We start from the raw sequence: 23,981 nt of genomic DNA, 5'->3' as shown, positions 1-23,981 counted from the left end.
TAGGAGCGGAGTGGGAGCGAAGTGAATGACATGAAAATGTAGCAGCAGCTATAGAAAGGAGGGTGGGAAACCACCCTGATAATTCACTCGGTGGTTTTTCTTGAGCTTGAGTGGGAGATCTCGGTAGCTTTTTACCGAGTGGGCATTTGAAAAAAAAACCCAAACAAAAACCCAAGCAAAACCCCAAAACTAAGAAAACGTGCGAATAATGCAGGAAATATGTAATGAACGTGTCACGATTGGGAGAGATAGTAACCAGGGCTTCAGGGCTGTAGACTGGTTACAGGGTGTAAACACTGCTTGTACAGACATGGGTGAGTGCTGTGTACCGGTAGCATTGACAATATTGACTCTAACACACACTTTGTAAACTTCAGACAATAATTTAAAATCTTTTTCATTTAAACTAGAAAATTGGTTATGAATTTTGTCACATTAGTGGAACTCTGAATTGAGATGTCTTTACAAGGTAGTTTTCTTTTTACTTTTCTGCTTGCTATTTTAATCATAACTTGGGAAAATGGGGGAGGGAGGGAAGGGGATGCTGTTTTCCTTTTTAAAGTTAGAACTATCAATCACTTTCCCATCACCCTGTGTACATGGTGGAAGAGAAATAAAAACAGATCAGTAATATTTCTGGTATTGAGTATCATTTTAAAGCAAGACTGCATGGCGAGGTTTTGCTGGGTTAGCAATATATTAGGTGAATTAAAACAACTGATTGTGATGCATTTATGGAAATGCTTTTGCAGGTTTTTAAAGCTTTCAGTGATTTTTCTTTTGCTGTCAACATGTGAAAAATTATTTCTCTAAGAAACCTTAGCTATGCTAGCCAGGGAGTAATTCTGCATGCATCATATGCAGTTCTGAAAAAAAAGTGGGTTATTCTTAAATTACATACTAGGAATCAACTGAAATTAAAATTACAGTGAAGACAGGCTAATAAGGCCTTAACTCTGCCTGGGAATTTGACTTAAAACCTACACTGGAGCCTGGAGTTTAATTTGAGCTGCCAATTCAGTTGAAGTGTAAAATGCCTCCCTGTCTCAATTGGAGTAAGCTAATGCAGAATTTTAACTGAATTAATTTTTTTCTCCTTTTCATTGGACAAATTATAAATAATCATTCTGATTTTTTTTTTTTCCCCTCTCTGAATCGTTCCAAAAGCTAATACAAAGCATCATTGTATAATGGAGTAGGGGTTGCTTCTTTTTTTCTCTAGTGTCTCTTCAGGGTTCCCAGCCTGTAAATAATTGCTCAAGGCAAAGGTACAGTAATGCTATTTGATGAACAGGAAGTCTACAAATAGCCATGGTATTTTACCATAATTACATTTGCAGTTATGCAGGTGTTCAGTCCTACCAATAGTCAGGAAACCCAGTGCTTCAAATGGATAGATTTGGAAGAACATGTGGATGAGGAGGTGGGACGTAAGTTTGAAGGAAAGTGCAGCAGTAAAGTTAAATCCGAGGGTTTCAAAAAGAAAGAAAAGATTTCAGGAGTTGTGTTGCTGATGGCACTGTTGCTGGAACTCGGCTTTGTAATAGCAAAGCAAAACCATCTGAACCCTTGTTTTACAGAAATGGCAAGATATCTTCCTTTAGATTTTACTTTTTTGTTGTTGTTGAGTTTTGATGGATTTAGATTGATGTGGTGCTGGTTCTGCTCATGGAAGTCTCTCACTGTTGTCCCAGGGCTTGGTGGTATTTGTTAATGTGGTAGTTTTGGCTCATGCTCCTCAACCCCAAACCTCTCCTTAGCGTGTGTGATGCAAAACCCCTTTTCTTGGTTGTGCTGGTGTGAACGGAGGAGCTATGTGTTCACCCTTGAGCAGCCAGTCAGGTCACACCCCACTTCTCTTCCAGACAGTGAGTGTTAAAACACTTCATTAATACTTAACTTGAGCTCTGTTGATGAGATGGCTCAAGGAAATGAAATACTGTCGTTAAAATAATACTGTCAAAAATGCCTGAAACCAGCTATACTGGGAGACTGACTCATCCTGCCCTTGCTCCAGGAGCATGACTGGATGCAGTGGGAGGGTATCCTGTGGGGTTTTTTCCGCAACTTTGTGACCTTCTATCACCAGCCCATGATTTTATTTGGGAACAGAATGGTGCCGGAGAGAGGGTAACATGCAAACAGGAATGTTTCAGTGGGTGATGCTCATAGCTGAAATGATCCTGGAGTTGTTTTGAGAGGAAATCTTGGCTCTTGTTCGTTGAGCTGAACTGAGAGCAGCCTGTGATGTGGATGAAAAAGGAATGGGGAGAAAGGAAGCAGGTGGTGAGAGAATGTGTATACCAGAGAAGTGGAGCACCACTTCTGTTGTCTCGACAACATCCCCCTGCTTTTCCTCCCTCTAGAGATAGTCATTATTCCAGGTGAGCTCTGAGGTTTGGGGAAAAAAAAGTTCTAAGTATGCAAGGAACAAGTAGACAGAAATTTACTGTGGTGTACTTAATGGTAGTATGAAAGTTTGTAATGGAGAGATGCATGGTGATGTCTTCAGTTTAGTTTAGCTCTGAAACTTCGGGGGGCATAGCAAAGTGGGCTGGTATAAAAATAAATAGATATCAAAGGTTTCCCTGGTCTTGTTTGGTACTGTTCTTGAGTGCTTCTCTCAACTGTGGTTGTTCTTGTAGGAGTTGCTCTTTCTTAGCATAGAAAGTGGTACTGAAGATAATTAAACAGAAATGGTGCTCCCTTTCCAGAAATGAACATAGTATAAATATTCAAAGCGTCCAGTTAATCCGGGAGGATTGTGAACCAATGCATGATACCATTCCTGTGTACATTTATGACTGTAATTACGAATGACATGCTCTGAGAGACAGTGAGATGGCTTCAGTTCTGCCTTTTTGTTATGAATACAGCATCTTCCGTGCTATTGTTTAAAGACTCCTTTGGAAGCCTATATTTAATAGTGGAGCAGAGTGAATAATTAAATAACTTTTTATCAAGTATTTGTTTAAATTCTTAAATGAGCTCCCCATAACCTTTTTATGGACTCCTCCTGCATGTGTCATACAAATATTAGAATAATTGAGTTTTACTAGTGCAAATGTTTCTATGAAGCAAATTTTTAGAGCTTGATGTATGACTGTTTATGGAAAGGGGAGTGTTAAAATCTCGCACACCAATGTCAGTGCCAGAAACTTGTGCTTGCTTACTTAAGAAGAGGGTGGGAGATGGGACCCTCAGCTTCACTTGAGGAATCCTAACTGAACTTGTTTGTCAGATTGATTCATATGCAGTTTAAAAAGTGAACACGTATATTTAAAAGAATTTCAGATATATCTCTCTTCCAGGCCGTTCTGCAAACAGTAGCAGTACATATTGTAAAATATTTGCTTTTTTTGTATAAGTACTACTTCTGACTCTTTTCTCTTCCCCCTCTCATACCCTGGTTATTTGAGATGAAGCAACATGTTCAAAATGAATCTGCTTAGCATCACTGAGTAGCTTAACAGGGATGCAGACAAGAAAATATCCATAGTCATCTTCTAGCTTTAGTCTTCCCTTGGCTTGAAGTCCAGTTCAGGCTGGAGGAGAGCCTTGCAGACAATTTCGGTGGATTTAGCATGGCTACTCACACGTATTCATGTTTGCAGACTTGCTGCTGAAAGCTCATTAGTGTTAAGTCACTTTTCAGTATTGATGGTCTTTGCAGGGCTTTTATTAGATTTTTTTTTTAACCAGGATGTCTAGAGAATCACTGTTCATTCATCTTTTGCTTCTGAGAGAAGTAGAAGACTTAAAATTGAAAGCCAGCTTAAGAAGCAGGGGTTGAGGATTAGGTAAGAAGCTGGGTGATGCTGTATTATCAGTGGAGAACTGTTGCTTAATTGGTTACAAGAGTTTAGCATAGAGGCTGTTTATTCTGTGTGCACACAAACCTTCTCCTGTGCAAGCTCTGGCAGCCCTCTAACCTTTCTGGCACTGCTAAGCGTGTGCTGCAGCTTCCCTTGGAGGATGAGATGGAAAACCTCTTTCAATGCGTCACAACTTTGCAAAGCCTGAATTGTATCTGTGGGGTTTGCTCTCTGTATTTTGGATTTCTTTGCTGTCTTTCATCTCTGAGCTTGGTTGAAACCTCCTTGAAGAGTCTAAACATGGTTACTACAGAACTGCCCAGGAATGTGCTGAACTCCAGCCCCTGGTAAGCATTTGTTCCACGTGCCCCTCACAATGTATGCAGAAATCTGAAATTGCAGGCTTGTGTGGCAAAGTCAAATTCTTGACGTGACAAAGAAACTTCTATTGAAATCTTCCATTGCCTTCAGTCACAGCTATTCTGAATGTAATTTGTAACAGTACAGAGACTAAAAACTAAGCATTTGTGTATCCATAGCCAGGACTCCGAAGGCGGAGAGGAAAACCTAACATGGCCTTTAGAAGTAGGGGCTATTGGGTTTTGGGGTTAAAAAAAAAAGGCAACAAACCCCCAAGCCCCAGCATCATCACAATGACTAGCTTGCATTTGCAGAAGACGGGCAGTGAAATTTTAGACAAGTAAACTTGTTCTTTTTTTTTGGTTTTCCTGAAACTGTCATGTGTGGGAAGTCATGTTCTAACTGAACAAAATTCGTTGCATCCAACTCAGTAGCAGTGGGGATTGGCGTGTTGTTGTGGCTTTCTTGTAGTCTGCCAGCTTGGAGGGGAGGACTGTTCAGACTTAGTCTGACTCCCTCACATCAGCTGTAGCACCTGAGTCTTTATCTCGGTGAAAAGAGTTGACTGAGGAACATCTAGTCCATACCTCTTCAGTTCCTTGCAATTCAGTCAGTATGGATGGTTCATGAGCTGTAACTTGCCTGTGGGCAATCCCCAGACTTGAGAAAAAATGAGAAAGTTTGCGTGTACTTTCTTTGCTTGTTTTTAATTAACTATTAGTGCAATTGGAGTTGTTTGGTGACAGGAAAGACCCAACAATCTTATAAAATGTGCAGAACAAGCAGGCTCTGTCTTGTCATCCCATTTTAACATTCCCACTGTAGGAAACACCCTTTGCACTTTGATGAACTTGGCCTAATTACAGGCAAGATCTCATTGCAGCACAAAGTGAGGAGCTTTGCTTTAAGTGGTGTGTCTGAAGAGATGCAGGCTGGTAGCAGAATAGAAAGTGACTGTTGTCTCCTGGTTCCCTAATTCTCTGCTGATCACTGAGAAGAATTTACATGACCACTGAGTGAGCTGGAATGCCTGTACAGTTTGTGCTAAAGTCATGCAATTAGTTAATAATAACCTAAAGAAGAAACTGAATCAAAATAAGCTCTGGATTTTGTTACATCTCTTTGCTTTTTAGTTGCACGTTGGTATTCTGCGAAGCAAGAGGTCATACGTCAGCTTTTAGCAGCCTTGTGCCTAGCTGTATGAGTATCTAGTGTGTGTGAAGCTCATGAGGTTCAACAAGGCCAAGTGCAAGGTCCTACATCTGGGTTAGGGCACTCTGTGGTTTCAATACAGGATGGGGGACAACGTGATTGAGAACAGCCCTGCAGAGGTGGACTTGGGGGTAGTGATTGGTGAGAAGCTTGACGTGAGCTGGCAGTGTGCGCTTGGAGCCCAGAAAGCCAACTGTATCCTGGGCTGCATCAGAAGAAGCATGGCCAGCAGGTTGAGGGAGGTGATTCTCCCTTTCTAATCTGTTCTCATGAGACCCCACCTCAAGTATTGTTTCCAGTTCTGGAATCCCCAGCATAAGAAGGATATGGAACTGTTGGAATGGGCCTGGAGCAGGGCTACAAAATTGATCAGAGGACTGGAGCACCTCTGCTATAAGCACAGGCTGAGAGAGTTGGGGTTGTTCAGCCCAGAGAAGAGAAGGCTCCAGGGAGACCTTATAGCAGCCTTCCAGTACCTTAAGGAAGTGTACAAGAAAGCTGGAGAGGGACTATTCACAAGGGCATGTAGTGATAGAACAAGGGGGAATGGCTTTAAATTGGAAGGGGAAGGGGGAAGATTTAGATTAAACACTAGGGATAAATTCTTCATGATGAGGGTGGTCAGGCACTGGCACAGGTTGCCCAGAGAAGTTGTGGCTGGCCCATCCCTGAAAGTGTTCAAGGCCAAGTTGGATGGAGCATTGAGAAGCCTGATCTAGTGGGAGGTGTCCCTGCCCATGGTAGGGAGGCTAGAACTGAATGATCTTTAAGGTCCCTTCCAACCAAAACCATTCTATGATCTTTGATACTTCACCTTCTACATAGCAACCTGTGGACCATTTCTGTCGTCTTTATGTCTTTGTAGGCCTGGTTGTTCCCTCTTTCTGCTGGTAAAGATTTGTGCTCCATACTTGTCTGATTCAAACTGGTACCTGTTAAAAAACTCATCACCTTGTCTTTTAAGTCGTCTTGTCCATATAATAGTGCGTTGAAGAAAATGATTACTTTTTGATTTGTATTGATCTCTTTAGCATTGTCAGAGGGGAAAACAGTTGGTGACCTGACATTTAGACTGGATGGAGTAATGATGAAGTATAGCTGAGTTGTTTCTTTTAAAGCTGCATATTATTTCTGCTGTGGGTGTTTCAATTCTTTTTTATTTTGCTAATTTGTTTGGAGAAGAATAGTCTGAGAGAGGGGAAGGAAGAGGCAGAGTTTAGCCCTGCAACCATCGTTGATAACCCCAACTTTTGGTAGTGCTTTGCTGCATTCGCTTGACCTTTTTGAACTTGAGTAAAGTGTTTTTGTTTGTATTTCCATCTTGTTACTTTTTAGAACTACTTTAACTATACCAGATTGTTGGAACATAAATAGGGGGAATGTTTTTCAGAGTCTTGATAGAGTTTCCAGGTGGCTTTTCATCTGCCAAGTACTATACTGGGCTCTCAGTGGTGGGGTTTAGCTTAATTAACTCAAAGGAACTGTTCAAAATTGCTGACACATGTTAAGTAATGTGGAAATCGCCATTCTACTCCATTGAAGTCTCAGTGTTCATATTTGCAAGAAGAACAGGATCTGACCCTAAAAATTATATATTAACTATCCTCGTCTGGAGAACATTTCTAGGCCATGTCTTCTCTCTGACTCCGGCCAGTTTATCTCTTTGGTCTTAGGTATTGTTGTTTGTTAGAAAAGAAATTATATGCTCGGTTTCTTCAACCATATTCCATCTGTGTATTTTTGACCTATTCAATTAAATGCACGTATTTGATGAGGCCAACTTAAGTGTAAAATCGAAATTCCGTAGCTGAATATCAGGAGAGGCAATACCTGATTCTAACAGTAATGCTGTAGGTATAACACTTATTAATAAAAGAATCCATTATCTTCTATCTCCCTCCTCCAAACCTCCACTTCTAAGCTTTGAAACAGCTGTAATCAACCCGCACAACTCCCCTTCCTCCTCTCATGAATAAATCCAGCTACCTTATCTTCTTTATCAGAAAGTCTTCCCTGGTTTTAACAGTCGCTTGAGGAGGGTATAAAAGGGGCTTTCACTGGCTAACAGGAAGTGAAATGAATAGAGGAACTTTTGATAATGCCCTGTCTGTCTGAGCAGAGGATCAACCCGCCTAAATTGTACCAGATTAGTGAATGATAGTGCTTCAGCTGGGGCCAGAATTCTAAGTTTTTAATCTTGGAACAAGCAATGACTTCTTCCTCTTAAACAGCGATCAACTCCCTCTTTGATTCAGAGACTTGCAGTCATCCATATTCAGTTCGTTTGGCTGAAGGGTTTTTTTTTCAGTCTGCATTCATGAGTCTTAACAAGCCTTGAGTGCTTTTTTTTTCTTTTTGGTAGTGGTGATTTTGGTAAGACCTGTCCTGGCCACATGCCTTTTCTGCAAGGAACTTGCACTGTACTTTGGATTTTTATACCCATAATGAAATCTTTTATATCACGCTTGTCTTACTATTGATCCATGTTGTGCAGCCTTGTAGACTTTTACAATTAGCTCTGGGGTGGTTTGAGTATTTATGAGCGACGCTGTTGGTTCCTGCCACCTTCTGCCTCACTGGAATGGGCGACTCCTCCTTGCTTCCCACCCCACAATTTGGTCCAGGCTTTCTGATAATCCAGCTCAATGGGAGGGACAAATAACTGAAAATCTAAATGGGGCAGCTTAGCTAATTGCCTTAGGCCTGGCTTGTCTGCTGGATAACACCAGTTTTATTGCAGTCAAATTTGATTGACATTTGAGGAATTGCACTGGCATAATACTGGCAACAGCAGTGGAAAATCTACCCTATTGTTTCTGATATGTTTGCTGCCTGAGGAGCACCTTTTTGTTACAAACCGCTATCTGAAATGGAGTGAATGTACTTTTTCTTTAAATCACTGGCGTTTTGTATTTCCAAGAAAAAAAGTGGATGTTGAGTATTATTCCGCTTACTAAAATTTTGCCTTTTCCTGTGTTTTTTCAGGCCTTTTTTCTTGGATTTAAGTACTGGAAAACTCTCTAATGACAACTTTGCTTAGGTAAGTGAAGTAAGATTTTTGTGGGTCTTTTTTAGAATCACTTCCTCTATCTTAACTTCTTCTTCATGTTGTGTTGTAACTGTGAGCTGCCAGCCAGCTGTTCTGCGTGTGCTGTGGTTAAGGCTAGAAAGACGTAGTAAACAAAAGTAAGGGTAATGCCTGTAGTATGACATAAGGACCTCATTTATTACTTTAAGTAAATTAAGTGGACGTGGGGCAGAATAATGAAATACAGCTTTCATCTGCAAATCACTGCATAATCTGGTCAACTTATAATTTTATTTTCTCAAGAGAGGCTCTGCTGTTGTTTTTTTTTATTTCTGGGATGTAAACTTGTTTTGTTGGTAGTATTTAATGTCACTTTATTTGGGATAATGAGGCTTTAATACTTGCAGATCTGTAGATACAGTTGTTCTTCCTCCATATCTTTCTCTTCCCTCTTTCCCTCAACAGTTCTAGGCACTGGTTTCTAATATGGAGGATAAATCATAAGAAGCTTGAGAGTTTTATGCTTTTTTAGCCTGAAAGTCTGGAGAACCTCAAAAATTGGGCATTCCCACTTCTGTATGCTGAACCCGATCTACACTTGTGCTAAATGCAAGCTGATCTGTGACGAATAGGGTTTATGAACACTGATTGCAAACACACAGTGCTGTCTAAATACCGTTGTAATTCCAGTTCCTGTGCTGCTGCATTGCATAGGGATGTTCTTGTGAGCCCAAGTCCAGCCTAGCGGTGACTTGGGTGATAGGTGAAAGGGCTAAGTGTGCTGCTGTGCCAAAATGTATTGTATTTTCCTTTCTCTGTAATCGAAAGAAGATTTGATTTACCTCTGATACAAGGCAATAAGTTCATCCCCAGATACGCAACTAATTTGATGTGTTAGTTGGAGTTGCTTGTGAACCTAGATGAGGCCAAACAGCAACTGCAGTATTTACACAGGGATGTAGTATCCTAGCATCTATGCTGACAAAAAAAAAATCGCTGCTGTTCTTCGTAAAGTTTGTGAAAAGGTTTTCTTTTCTCTGTTGTCTGCTGCTGGGTCTGTAGCTGTACCTACCCTCTCTCTCTTTTGAGATCCTTCCAATGGGTGGTCAGCATGGAAGGTTCTGGCCTCTGTCCCCTGAGATGGTGGACTTCAGAGAAATAAAATTGTTCTGGTATTAAACCAGAAATTGTCTTCAGTCTGTTTCTTGTTAGTATTTGTGCCTCTTTGGGGTGAGCTCCAGGAGAGTGAATAGGTCTTTAGCCTTAAAACTTAGTTTTAGCAAAAGAGAAAACACCAGAGAGTCTCTTGGGTTCCCTTGAATTTTTCTTTCGTGTAGCTTGTCTGATTTTCTGTCGTTCCTCTGCCGAGGTACTGAACCCAAGGTGTCTTGTGTAGTGTGGCTTTTGTCTTTTCCAGAAACGCACATGAATTGGCTGGTGGCCACCAAGCTGTGGGTGCTTCACCTAAGGTGAACTTTCTAGTCCTGATATATGTTTTGCTAAACTGCAAACAGGAGTGGACTGTAAGACAGAGCTGAAGCTGAATGTGATGGTGTTCTTTTCATTTTATTAAATCAATGAAAAGATCTCAGCAAAGCCATCTATGGTATGTCCGAGAGAGCTTGTTGCTTTGGGATCAAGCAACACGTTGCTCGTGAGACACTCTTGCATGTCACAGTGTGCTTGCTATTCCCCCAAGTCTCCCTCCTGTTTAAGGAGTTTAAGGAGTGACTAATTTGCAGCCTGAGGCTGTATTCATTGATTCTGCTGCCTGTCCAGAGAGCGGAGAGGACTCTGCAAACCAAGGAAGTATTTAGGCAGCAGTTTGAAATCCTTTTAACTTTGTATATTAGACACATCTATGAATATATGCAGACCTAGCTAATAAATAACCCAGGGAATGGTAGTTAAGAGGAAAGGACATATTTAATTCTGTTGTGTACTTGGCTTTAAAGTTGGATCCAGAACAGTAATGCATTATGCTGGAAAGGTAAACGCTGTCATTATTTAACAACGAAACATGTACAAGGCTGACACTGTTTTCCTCCTTTTGATTTAATAATTTTTTGCAAAGCTTTGAATATCTTAGATGGTCTTTATTTGGTGCAGTGGAAGCCTGATGAGGCCCCACCCTTTCCGAAGGGTCATTACTCCTTTATTTGAATTGAGTTTTGTATTTACGCTGCTTTGCTGACACAGAACATGTGCTGTTCCAGAAGACTCTTACTGTTTGCTGCAGTTGGGGTGCTTGGCTGTGATTCCTGCAATATAGTTTGGAGGGAGGGTATTTTTGTTTCATCAGGTGATCCCTTTTCAACCTCCCACATTGAAGTGTTGATCCAGGTCAAATGCATGTGCCACATAAAAGAAAAAAAAAAAATCCTTTTAGTGGCAATGACAGTAAAATGCTGATGAGTTTCCGTTAACTTGCACCTCTCTCTTCCTCCTCCTATGCCAGAGTGCGAAGAAAAGATCTGACTATAGCAAATGGAACTTTACATGGTCTTTTGAGTTTAATCTTTTTTCAGGGTTTTTAGTTTTTTCTTTTTTTTAGTGGGGAGTGGGATATGGGGGAAACGCTCGATTTACATCTTAAAACGTTTAACACTGCTGTGACGATGATATCTTTGCTAAAAGGTGTAGTTGTCATGGTAAAAAATTATATAAAGCAAGGTGGATAACTTTTCAGCTTATGATGAACGTTAAGATGATTGCAGTTTGAAGCTCCTCCCCTATTATTATATTATAGCACAGCCGTTCCCCGCTCTGTCACACTTCTCATCTTAGCAAATTTCTTGATATGTAGTTATACACAGACACACAAAACCGAGCATGGACTTTATGTGCCTATTCCTGTCTTGTCCGTGCTTCAGACAACCCAGCCACATGAGTTTATGTAAATGAAGATCTGTATATCTAGAGCAGATTAGTGTTGTGCAACCCCTCAGTGCCTCTTCCTGTGGAGTTTTCTTACAAGTTTTGCAGCTCTGGTTCTTCCAGCAGAAGTCTTGAGCAAAGAAACCATTCATGAAGACACCAGTGGAAGAGCTTATGCAGCTCAGCAGCCACCTCCTAAAATAAGTGGTTGGAAGGATGCCTGTTTCTCTCAGCAATATTTTCTCTGGAAGATGAGCATCTCCTCAGTATGTCCTTGGCTCTCTGTCTCTCTGTAGCAAACTATAGCACTGAATGCTCCTCCTTCCAGTGTTCCCAGCTCGATCAGTTTAAGAGTTCCTCATTAAAAACAACACGGTGAACTATATTTCTTTGGCCCATCGCGGTCTGCTGCTTTTCATTGCAGAAAGCTTGCAAAAGTCCCAGGAATTCAGAGAGGAAAGGAGTCCTCCCTTGGTACGAATCCCAGAGAAGTTGCATGTTGTCAGCTTGCACAAGCTCTTTTCTTCAAAGTATGAAATATTTCTTTTTAAGGGGAGGGATCTGGTAGAAAATTGTTGGCCCTCGGTGGGTGGCACAAAGCACGTTGACTGGAGGGGCTATTGTTCTGTGGTTAATGTGCTGTTTATTTTGCAGCCAGTGATTTTTTTACTTTGCTGAGACAGATGGAGAGATTCCCAGTTCCAAAGCATAACCCTGGGAGTGATTAGTTGGATTTAGGGTTTCACCACTTAGATGATGACGTTAGCTTGAGACACACATGCATCCCTGTGTATGGAAATGGTCTTGGCCCAGATCTTGTCTAGCGATGTAAAGCTTGAGAAAGGACCAAGAGGTCAACTTCAGCTTCTCAAGGAATGCAGTGTATGCTCATTCTGTGGCATGTGTGGACTGCTTTTTTAAACTTCAAAATGGGTAAAAAAAATTAGTTACAGGCTCATGTGTTATTTTTTAAAAATGCTCTAATTAGAGCTATAGTTAGCTCTGAAGTAGAGCCTACTTTACTGCTACATAAATATTTATATCGGTGGTATTAATGATAAAGAATCCCAAGAGAATTTTTCATAGCTACAAAGCAAAGAACATTTCTTCTAGTCTCTGCCTCTTAGTACCTTTTGTCCACTCTGTCTCCCTACTACTGAGCCAAGCAACGCCCTCAATCCGCAATCACCAGGGCCTTTTTTCCCCCCATCAATAGCAGTCTTAAGTAATTTCTGTGCTCTTTTCCTAATCTTGTTACAGAAGTGAGCTCCTCTGTTCGTGTCTTTTAAAGGTCTGAAATTTTGATAGTATCTAGATAACTGAAGCTTTGAAACAAGCTAAAATGAACAGAAGCTTGTTTCCTCTTCGCTCACATGGGCACTTATTCACTTCCCCATCTGCTTTGACTTTGAAGATTGCTGAGATTCTTCCTCTGTCTGACCCACTTGGCATAAGCTAGAGAAGATTATCTTTCTTCCAGAGCCAAGTTTATAGGGCTTCAGCTTGTTTGTAAATAATCCTTGGAATTTTCAGTGCTGTGTTTCTCCTTTCCCCTTCAATACTGACTTGCTGTTGTTTGTGTGAATTGGAGAAATACTTTTTCAGTCTGTACATAGAGGGGAGAGTCGGTGCAGTCACTAGGCAAAAGGGCATGTAAAGTGTGCTGTGGCAGTTGCCCTAGGTATCTGTGATTTTAAATATTTATCTTGTCTAAGTTCTATTTGTGGTCCTAGCACAAAAGTGCATCAGCTCTAGAGGAGAGCTTTGCTCTGCTAACCCTTGTACAAGCACAATTCTGGAGTGCAAAATCAGTATGAGACAAAGTACAAGACCCGGATACAGAGAACCATCTTTACGGAAACATTTAATTGCTTAATGTGCTGAAAAGAGAAGGACAGAGCACGCTGAATGCTTTTAAAGGTGATGTTCTGTCTTGCTTTCACACTTGGGTACCTATATCAATTGGTTTGTTTGTGTGTATGGTTATTTTAAGATAGCATTAAAACTCACTTTCAGCTTTCCAGAACATAAATTTCTTTTATTCGTAGATCAAAATTTGCAGTATTGCTGTGTTTGGGCTATTAGGTTACAACTGTGGTATCTATGCAACTGTTACTACTTTGGGGGTCTCTGTACACTGGAGGTGACCTCTTCTGTTCCCATACAGGCGCCTGCTATGCCATAAGAAGTTTTGTTGAGTAGCTGTCAGTAGTAGAAACAGACATGGGGTTTTATAGAATAGGCAGTTAATTTTTCTAATGTACCTTAATCTTAACATTGATTCTGATATTATCTGAAACACAAAACCCTCCAAACCCTATTCCCAATTTTTGTACATCCCATTTGGGCGAGCCTAACAGAAACTGACTTTCATCTAAGCGCTGGGTTCTCTATAGTTACTAAAACTTTGACTTCTGTGTGTTTGTAGATACAAATGAATAATAAGTAACAGAATAAATGTCTTTGTTTTGGCCTTTCCTTAACAAGGGAGTGGTAGGACAGCCAACACCAACAGTGTATGAAAGGCTTGAGGTCATGGTCATACTGTCTTAAACTCTTATTTCAGCATTTCTCACTGCCCAGAGTGTGCTCGAGTGGCTGTTGTAGTCCCTTGCTTTTGTCCTGGATGAACCAAGCTGTGACTTCGGATCTGCTTTTTCCTTGTAGCTTCACGTTAACTGGGATTGTATGTATCTTTAGGTTTGGCTTGGTTTTTCCTCCATTAGTTCTCGGGTATCTTCTAGGCATTTTGATGCTGCTGCTGCAGCCTGAGGTAGTTTTGGTTTTCTTCTATTATATGTTTGCTGGGCCTGGTGGACATGTGACATTTTTGATGGAGACTTGGAGGTTCTGCAGACCAGTTTCTCTCGACTTGAACTTTCAGGCCTTGTGATCTGCACATGGTCCTTCTGGCCTCTTGGTAGCAAGAGATAGCAGCCCTTTGTGGAAAGATAGGCTGTAATTTTGTTCTGCTTCGAATGTGTGGGAGTCTTTCCTATTAGGTTTATTATATGTGTAGTATAAACAAACTGTTTAGTGTAAGCTCTTTATCCTGATAGGGTTGGAAACATCTTATAAAGCATGACTACAAATTTAAAACTAATATTTGCAATTATTTAGATAAATATTAATCAGTGTGATTATAAAAAGAATCCAGAAGTTCCCAGCCTAGAAACCTGAAGGATTTGGATGTAGGCTGTGTACTTTTGTCCATGCTTCAGACAACCCAGCCACGTGAGCTTGTGTAAATGAAGATGTGTGTATCTAGAACAGATGTGCATTGTACACCTAACTAATATCTTTTAAAACTTACGTTAATGATAGAATGGAGTATGGCCACTGATTTTTAAGTTACAGAATGCACACAGAAGCTGTGCAGGATGAGTAGATATTAAGGATGGCAGATATTTTGCAGGTCTTCTGGTGCAGCATCTTTGCCACCATAGCCGGTTTGATGCAGAGGACTCCAAATCAAAGCCTTTACGCTGGGAAAGGGTAAAGTTCTGAGTAGCGTGCTGTAAAATAGTGTGTAGATGTAGAGTAATTCCAAAAGCATAGCACTAGAGAGGAGTTCTCATGCTAGGCTATGAAATTTATTGCTGTGTTAATTAGAAAGGAAAGGAAGAAGGCCCTTAGTTTTTATGTATATTTCCAACTTGGTTGAAGCTCTCGCTATCACATTAGAATCATAGAATCACTAGGTGGAAGGGAACCACTGGGTCATCCAGTCCAGCTATTCCTAACACTCCCTAAACCATGCCCCTCAGCACCTCGTCCACCCGTCCCCTAAACACCTCCAGGGAAGGCGACTCAACCACCTTCCTGGGCAGCCTCTGCCAGTTCCCAATGACCCTTTCCATGAAAAATGTTTTCCTGATGTCCAGCCTGAACCTCCCCTGGTGGAGCTTGAGGCCATTCCCCCTTGTCCTGTCCCCGGTCACTTGAGAGAAGAGGCCAGCTCCCTCCTCTCAGGAGGAGCAACATCAAAATGATCAAGCGCTTGTCTGGATGCCAGCAGCCTTGTATTTCCAAACTTAATTGCATTTCTATGAATCAGTGTTACCTTTTTGAAAAATGAAACATAGGACTTGGAGAAAGCAGATTGCTGATGAACATGGGGAATGACTGGGAAGAGAATAGTGTTCTTGGTAATGAGGTGACCTCTGGCTCTCTAATTCTGCCGAGTAGCTATTATTTTTCATGAAATGTGAAATTTTACCTTTGAGGAACTTCAGTTTTGAGAGTTGAGGTTTCTAAGGCTTGAGTTCAGCACATAATCCAAGAGTGAATTCAATATCTTCATAGACTGAGGTTGTATGAGCTTTTAGTTCATCAGGCTTTTCAAAAAATGACAAATTTGCACATCTGTGAAGGACTGGAGGGGAAAGCCTTGCCTTTAAGTGGTGGTAAAATTTAAAACTTGTATGGGTACTGCTCTGATCAACATCCATTTCAACATTCCCATAAAAAGCTTATGACTTGGCAGGGTTTCAAAGACTGGAAAAAAAAATATGCTCTGTGTACACAATGTCTTTTAGTAATGTTGCTGTATTTCAGTGCCTGCCACTGCATAGAATAAATTCAACTTGGCTTTTGTAGATTTTGGCTTTTCCCTTGAGTAAAACAAGGTATGACTTCACATCTGCTTTTTCCTAGTACTCTTGTATTCATCAGAAGTATACATGTTTCCAAGTTTTGGCTAGGTTTCCTCCTTTTGCTTCATTAATTCTTCTGTGTTGCAGTGTAAATTCACAATTCTTGCCCCTCAGCTGGTAATGTAAAGTCTATTTGTGTAAACTTTGATGTGAAGCATCACATCCCACTTACTGGCTGCGATGACTTTTTGCCTCATTTTAAGCTATGTGTAAAGGTGAACTTGAAATTAGGCAGCTAAGAAAGAAGTAGTCTGTTAAAACTTGGCTGATGGGGTTGACCTAATGAAAATAATTTTTTTTTTAATATTTTTTGAGGGAAATCAGTGTTGTAAAACACAAACTTGAAAAAGAAGTTGCCAAAGATAGCTAGGGGAGGCAGCTAAGACAATTCAAGCACAAAATCAGAATTTACAACCATGTACGGGTGCTGCTTCGGTAAGATTACCTCTGTGTTAGGTTTGGCTGGTGATCAAGGAATGGCTTAGTGAGGCTGCTGGAGTGGGATTGCTTGCAGTGCATAAGGCATTGGGTCACACTGAAACAGGAGCCTGAAGTCGAATGGCCTCTTTTAGCAAGCACTGTGCAGCCTGGCTGTAGAATGCAGTCCTTGGGAATAGAAGTAGAGTGTGGGTATGTGACTTCCTAAAAGTAGTTTTTGCTGTAGCTGTTATACTGTTAAATATTAAATGAGATTGCTCTATCTCCATCTTATGCTTCTGTTTTGTGGGTAATAGTGCTTAGTTAATATTTATGAAGCACTTGCAGCCCTTTAAAAGTTCTGTAGGTTTGTAAAATGTTATTACATTCGCATATGCATGCACTCAGACGTGGAGATTTTCAGCTCCTGGTGCACAGGGGCTTGGCCGAGTCATGCAGGTTTGCCCTGACCCAGTTCTCTTCTTGTTTGCTTACTCCTCCCATTTGACCCAAGCCATCAGTTCTTTCCTTGTCCTCTTTCCTGCCATGCTTTGAGCAACTTGATCTAGTGATATACGTCCCTGCCCGTGGCAGCTGGTTGGACTAGATGATTTTTGAAGTTGTTCCAACCCAAACCGCTCTGATTCTGTGATCTCCTGTGTAACAGCCCCTCTGAAGCTGACAGGGGTTCTTACCTCCCCTTGACCTATTCCAGGTGCACCCATGGGCATGTTGACCCTCTTCCCTGTACCCGTGAAGTTGGGTATTGGTTCCCGAAAGCAAACTGTTTCTTGCTCCAGCTCCTTGCATGCCTCTCCCACAAGCACTGCAAATAAGTTGCCCGTTAGGGAAGCAGTTTGGTCTTGAACTCTTTTCCCCAGGGAGGAGATGAGTGGGTCTCAGCTGCTTCTGTCCCCATGTTGGGCATGATGATCCCTGGAACTGAACAAGAGTTTAAGGGCAGCAGCTGGGCCTGGATTGAGGTTAGGGATGGATGTGGGTGAAGGCTACAAGCCAAAAGTATTTTCGTGCTGCTTGTAGCAGGACAGAGTGAGAAGGTACTTTTCCAGGAGAAACTGGGGGGGTCATCTGGAGCTGATGTGGCTATTGTAGCCAGATGTGGTGCTCCTTCTGCAGAAGTAATCCTGTAATATCAACTGCTGCCTTTGTGAGGCACTCACATTGCCTTTGTTTGACCTATACATGTTTTGAAATTTTTTGCATTCATCAGTACTAGAGAGGCTTAATATCTGCAGCTGGAAACAAATTTAGCACTGGATTGTCTAACGAGATGCCAAAATACCAACTGCTTCACCAAAAGCTGAAATCCCGTTGTATCCAAACTGAAGCTCCCTGGGGCTTGCCTGTGTTATGTGCAGTGCTGACACCAGCACTTACTGTTTGCCTCATCTGAAAAAAAGAAAAGCTCATGTAACTTGGTCTGCTTCCCCTTGCCGAGCCAAGGCTTTAATTCAAGCGTGGATAAAGCAAAGAATTTGATGATGCTCCTAGCGTTGCTCACACTTTGAACAAAGTGAAATGGAGTAGAGCTGAGTAACAGAACACAAGTTTTTTTTTTTTTCTTGTGAAATTTGACATGTTTGGCATGTCCTTGAAAATACGCGTGACTAGTCCCTGGTAAGGTGCTGGGTAGTGTGGTTCAGCTCCTTGCGTTACCCTTGTGTGGTGAGCTCATTGCGTGGATGGTACAGAAGAAATCCTTTTTTGTGTGTGATCCTGCCAGTCAATTCCTTCAGAATCTCTTAATCTTGGATATTCAAGGCTTCAGATTTGAGTTGCACCTAGTTCTTAATTAGGTTTGTATTCAATCTAGCAAAGGAGGAAAATTTATGCTGTGCTGGAACCCTTCTTGGGGGGTTGTGTGAGTTTTCTTAAAATAAAAATGAAAGGAAGGGAAAGGGGAATAGATGGTTAAGTGGTTTCAGTCACTATTAATGTTTGCCTACTGCAGCGATAACTTGTATTTCACATCTTTTCCCAGGGGTGAGAGAGGAAGGAAAGGAAGGAGGAAGTTGATTGTACAATTTTAGTTAAACTAGGTTAATGCTTGTTAAACTGGTGCGTGTTACAAAGCTAAGTTTTTTTTTTTTTAAGCTTAATTATATCCAGCATACCTAGGAGTCTTGGAGTTGCAGTCTCTTGAAAGAGCTGGACTTGAATTGCTGTCATCTTCATGGGGTGAGATTGAGCTGAATGTGCAGCAGGACCTGGAGAGTTGGTGTTTTTGCTAATTTTAAGAATTCCTCAGCTCCTGGCAATGCTACAAGTTGTAATGAACGTTGTCAACAGATAACATTTTGTTCTGGATGGCTTTAGCACTTGTTGCTGTGCTCCTTTCCATCTTCTTTTCAGTCAGTCATTATCATCTTTTTTCTTTATCATGTTTTTTACCAGCAGTTTGTTTAGCAAGGAATGATGTGCCACAAACAAACCAGACCTCGAATAATCTAAACTCGGTACTACCCTGCTGTGAGTGGGGTTTTAGGTGAGGAGAAGATTTTGACGAGGTCACCCAATGATCTCCTGTACTGTGCTCCTAGCCCCATGTCCTGTGTGTCTGCCATTCACCTGAGCCGAACCTTTGCTGTTTATGCCCATTTGAGAAGTTAATCTTTCTGAAAGGCACTGAGTTGCTTGGCATGGTGTGGTTGCCTCAGCTACAGGAGCGTAAACCAGCAACACTGGGGGAAATGGAGGAATAAACATTTGCTGCTTTTTATTTGCATGGGGAATTAGAAGAGTCTGGGTTACGTTTAGTAACTTGGAACAATTTTTACTTGAATGCTGACTCGGTCACGACCTGGGTGCATTTACATAATTAAACAAAGTATTCAAGATATCGCAATGCAACAGGGAAAATCTGTTAAGATTGCAGTCCCTTTATTTATATCAGCTGACCTTGGTCTGACTAACAAATCAATTTTGCTTGATCTATTTGTTTGTTGTTTTTTTTTTACTTGAACATCATATATTTAAAGGAATAAGTTACTGGCATTTAATCAAAGCATCTATGAAGTGTGCCCATTGCTCCATGTACTGCACAGATTGAAGAGATTTGCCAGTGCACACGTTGATAATTTAAATTAAATGCATAAAAGCAGAAGAAAAGGGAATTAATAGAAGAGCTACAGAGATCATTTGTTGGTATTCCTGTGACTTAATTGCATCTATGATTCTTCTTAAACTGATATTCATATTGCGCTACATGAGGTTGAAGTGCCACTCGTGGGGACTCTGCAGTGACATTTCTCTCTGTGTCCTTCTATGACAAAGCTGACTTATGTTGCATCCTGTCCCTCCCCAGTGAAATCACAGGTGTGTTTGGCCTTCCATCCAGCTCGTGTATTTATAGAACCTGAACTGGACTTTTATGGAGGGGGAGGAGGAGTTCTGCAATTGCAGGTTCTCCCTTCCTCGTGGAAGTGCTGCTGTGCTCTGCAGAAACAACTTCTGCCCCTTGCTGTCTCTCCCAGCTTCTTCCCGAACACTTGGGCAAAGGCGTGAACAAGGCGTTTGGCTGGAGAGCACGTTGGGAGGTTGCTGGTGTCATTCACTTTTCCATTTTACTGTGCAGCGTTGGGGCTATTTAAGCAACTTGAAAATTCAGGTCCTATAAGAGAGGATAATGCAAATATGCTTCTCTGTGCCTTGTTACCTTTTAATGTGATAATTGATGCCAGGTGAGAAGTCTTCTTGCAGAAAGATAGATGGGGGGTGGTTTTTTGGCACAAATGGTGTTGCAAAATGATGTTTGACTCTTAGAGATAACACTGGAAAAGTCAATGTTCTTTCCTGACTGCTGTGAGCTTTTATGCTTAATTTCTGTGCTGCTGTGATCCGTATTTTACTAAAAATGTACAGCAAATAAACTTGTCCAGGCAAGCGGGTGGCCTTGATGCACAATTGTTACCTAGAGCCCTAGGCCTGAAAGAAATATTAGTATTGGAGGTGATGGTAAGGAGTAATTTTCCAGGTCTGTCTCTATATTTAGTCCTGTTAAGGTTTTAGCTATGCTCTTGGACTATAATTCTTTTAATTGCAAGGGACGTAAATCTTGTTGTTACATTACAAGGGAATGCAAAAAAAACACCCCAAAACACTTCTTTCAACTCATGGTACATTCCTCATATTAAAAAAGAAAGTGTCTGACAGTGATGCTGGAAAGTGTACACCTTTTGAAGCTGTGTGGAGATGAATATTCAGCCTATGAGCCAGGAGTAAGCTGCAGCAAGGATTACGTGAGAGCTTTTGTGTGGGAGGAATTTAATTCACCCATGGTTTAAATAATATTAAAGAGTAGACCACTCTTTCCAAGACTTATGGGAATATCCCCGCTGAAGTCAGAGCTGCTGCTCACATGGAGGAGTATCTGCAGATCGCAGTGAAATTTAGATGTGTTTATTTGTGTAAGACTGGCTTGGTGATAAAGATAATGCACAATTTATTATGTCTGTTGAACTTTCAGATTTCCATCCAGTTTAGGAAGAACTCACTGGACTTTTATCACTCTAGGAAATGAGGTTGTCATGTCCTGAAGAGTAATAAAGAACCATTGGTGAAGATTGTAATGTCTTTTGAGGCCCAGGGATGTTTCTGTGTAGTGTTTGTAGGCTGCCTGGCACAGACTGCCCCAAAGACCTGTTTAGATACCTTGATGTTATAATATCTAACCAACCAAAGCACGGCTGGTTGAGCATTACCCATGGTTCTTGCCTTTGTCTGTGCCTTAAATGTACAGGAATAAAGAAGCATCATTATACAAATAGAGGAAAAAGTTACAAAATGGCATCTTAATGAATCCTATTTTCTCTCAAGGTACACTCCTTAAGCTGCTGTAATCATTCCTGTCTTGAGTTGTACTAGAATTTCTTTGCTGTGTTAGAATATAATGTTTGAATTCTTTGCATGTGGTGAGAACCTTTCTCAATCCTACTACAAGTGACCATTGTCTGAACACCAGTGACGTGGACGCTCATCCCTTCCATTTAAGCTCTGATGCATTTGCTGACATTTGCTTGAGAAAATTTCCTCTTGTTGCTCTTGTTCCGCTCCTTGCCTCATGAAAGCATGGGGTTATATTTAGTATTCTTTCCTACTGCCGCTCCAGTTCAGAAAGGGCTGGAAAATTGTGCATCAAAAATTGGTAAAGATTTTCTGGCTGCCTTAGGGTACTTTCCTTCCAGTTCTTGCCACTCCCTTGTGTTGCCTTGTAACAGCAATGCTTTTCTGGGAACACGGTGTACCTGAGAGGAAGGACATGTTTGCTGTGGTTGTTAATCATCGTGGATGGTGGGGTATGTTCACATGGCCAACAACAGTGATCAAAGATGGTTTCTAACAGGAGAGAAGGTGCGTGTGAGAGCTAGCTTGGTGGTAGAGCCCTTACAAATGTGAAGAAAAGCTTTCCAGCTTTATTTTTTGGGGGGAATAAAGGACGTAAAGGATCTCTTTTCAAGGTGGGTTAGCTATTATTGCGGCAACTGGACTGATTGGAGCAAAGACCCTTTCAGTAGTGCACCAACAGCATTGTGCAATACTGCCTTTATAACCTATTGTGTTTGTACTTCTCACGCTCCATCTACCTAGTACAAAACGTGAAGATGGAAAAAAAGGTGAACTCCTGCTGTTCATCTTCACTGAAGGGTACTTCTTGATGCCTCATTCCCTTTCCACTGTTCTTCTCCACCCTGGTTCTCCTGGGCTGCTGCTTCCAGGCAGACAACATGATGTACCGTGGGAACAGCTTCTCACTGACAGTGTCCCTGAGATGATGATAAAGGAGTCCTAAGACATTCTTCTGCAGAACACGCTCCAGATTGCTCTCACACTCCCTTCTGTCTCATGTTTATCACACACTCCAAGAAGTGTTAAGAAGGGGGTGATTTAAAAAGCAAAAACAAGAAAACAAAACCAAAAAAGCAAAACAGTTGTTGAAACATTTGTTAAGTCCTGAGAGGTAAGAGTAACAAATGTGGTAAAATGTCATGTTTGTAATCAAAGAAATTGCCACATCTGAGACAAATTGTTGCATTGTAAACTTCATTTGCGGTGCAATAGACAGATGAGGGATGTTTTACTGCAAGACAGTGGCTCACCGTTATGCATCTAGGATGAGAGTATCCTTGGCCTCATAAGTGAGAAAAATCTGAGAACACTGCCACACCCCCCCATCCCTTAAAAAAACCCAAAACACCAAATAAAAAATCCCCACTGTTACCCTGAGTTATTCAGAAGAGCATAGCTCGGAGCCATGTCCCAGCCTGTGTTGTGTTGTGTGGCTCAGATGCTCTGTGGTCAGTGGTAGCCTTTCCATTGCATGTGAAGTGGCCTTAGGCAGATGGAGCCTGAGTTACCTGACTGAAGGGACTTTTCCCTTCTCATAACTTCAAAATTACTTCTGTTTTCGTCATTTATGTGTATCAGGCCCAACCAGTAAAGACACACATGCTTACAATAAAAAGAAGAATGAATCTGCATTCTTTTCTGTTGCTTTTATGTGGGCCTTTTGGCTCATGACTCAGGCTTTTGTAGAGGCTTCCGAGCCAAAAATGCAGCTGCATTTTTCTGTGTCACACACTGCCTTGCCAGGTCCGGTAATAGCAACTATTGGACAAGAGAGAAGAGAATAATACAACCTGCCTTTACCACAAGTGTGTGTGGAATCAGACTCGTGGAAAGTACAAGATGACTTTCATAGTGAGTAATCATTTTTATAAACTTCCTCCATCTCCTCATCCCTGTGCATGTGCTGCTTGTTAACAACCTAGATAGATGCTTGTGGAAATAGTACTACTAATAAAGGATGTCTCTATGTTTTTTTTGATGGAAGACCTATAACCAGTGACTGAATTGAAATGTTCCTGGAAGAGTAAGATCCAACAGTAGGGGAGTGGGTTTGAATTCCAGCTGGAAAGCGTAGAGAGATGCATTGTTTTGGCAAATGCATTCATCTGAGAAAAGAAATGCAAAGCCAGAGACCCTTCTGGATTCTCTAAGTGAACCTCATTCCTTGTGTAATGCAGATGTTTCCCATAACAGTTCACCAGCACTGTTTGCACATCTTCAGTCTCTGAAATGGTACTTTTGTCTGTCTCTTCCATCTTTCCAAGACTTTACTTTTGTACTGTGCCATGAGAAGATTTGTCCTGTTGAAAGACAATATAAAAAGAAATAGAATGATCTTTTGAACCGTATTTTTAAGTGATGAGTTGGTAGTTTGGCCTGTCTTTAAAACCTTTTGGAGAAGCCCTGTGGTGGTAATCAATTGCATCTGATCAGAAGACAGGCTTGTAACCTTTAGCATGTGTTTTTTTTCCTATTAAGCATTTCTGTTGTATGTTGGATCCCTCCCATAGTATATTGAGAACAAAAGATGCTTTTAGTGTTTTCTAAATTTGTAACAGCACTTGATATCTATCCCATGTTTCCCCTTCCATGAAATATATATTCTCTTAATGCACTGATTTTTAAAGTGCTCTTTAGTGCATTTTTCTACAAGCTTCTGAAACTTGGCTTTAATCCATTCCTGAAGCGTAGCAAATACAGACTGTGATGTAAACATGTTTGTAGTTTCTCATAGTGTATGCTATCAGTGAA

General features: G+C 41.2%; 1 long non-coding RNA gene across 1 annotated transcript in view; it reads left to right on the top strand.

Annotated features, from left to right (window-relative positions):
* Positions 1-23,981, top strand: part of LOC128853362 (uncharacterized) — a 71,957-nt gene that overhangs the window by 13,233 nt on the left and 34,743 nt on the right. Inside the window, exon 2 of the long non-coding RNA XR_008451863.1 lies at positions 8,373-8,427. This is a non-coding gene — a long non-coding RNA (uncharacterized LOC128853362). The remainder of the gene's footprint in view (positions 1-8,372; positions 8,428-23,981) is intronic.

This window comes from Cuculus canorus, chromosome 12, assembly GCF_017976375.1.
Source record: "Cuculus canorus isolate bCucCan1 chromosome 12, bCucCan1.pri, whole genome shotgun sequence".
Classification (NCBI taxonomy): Eukaryota; Metazoa; Chordata; class Aves; order Cuculiformes; family Cuculidae; genus Cuculus; species Cuculus canorus.
Note: the sequence above shows the minus strand (reverse complement) of the source record. Positions and strands in the feature narration are given on the sequence as shown.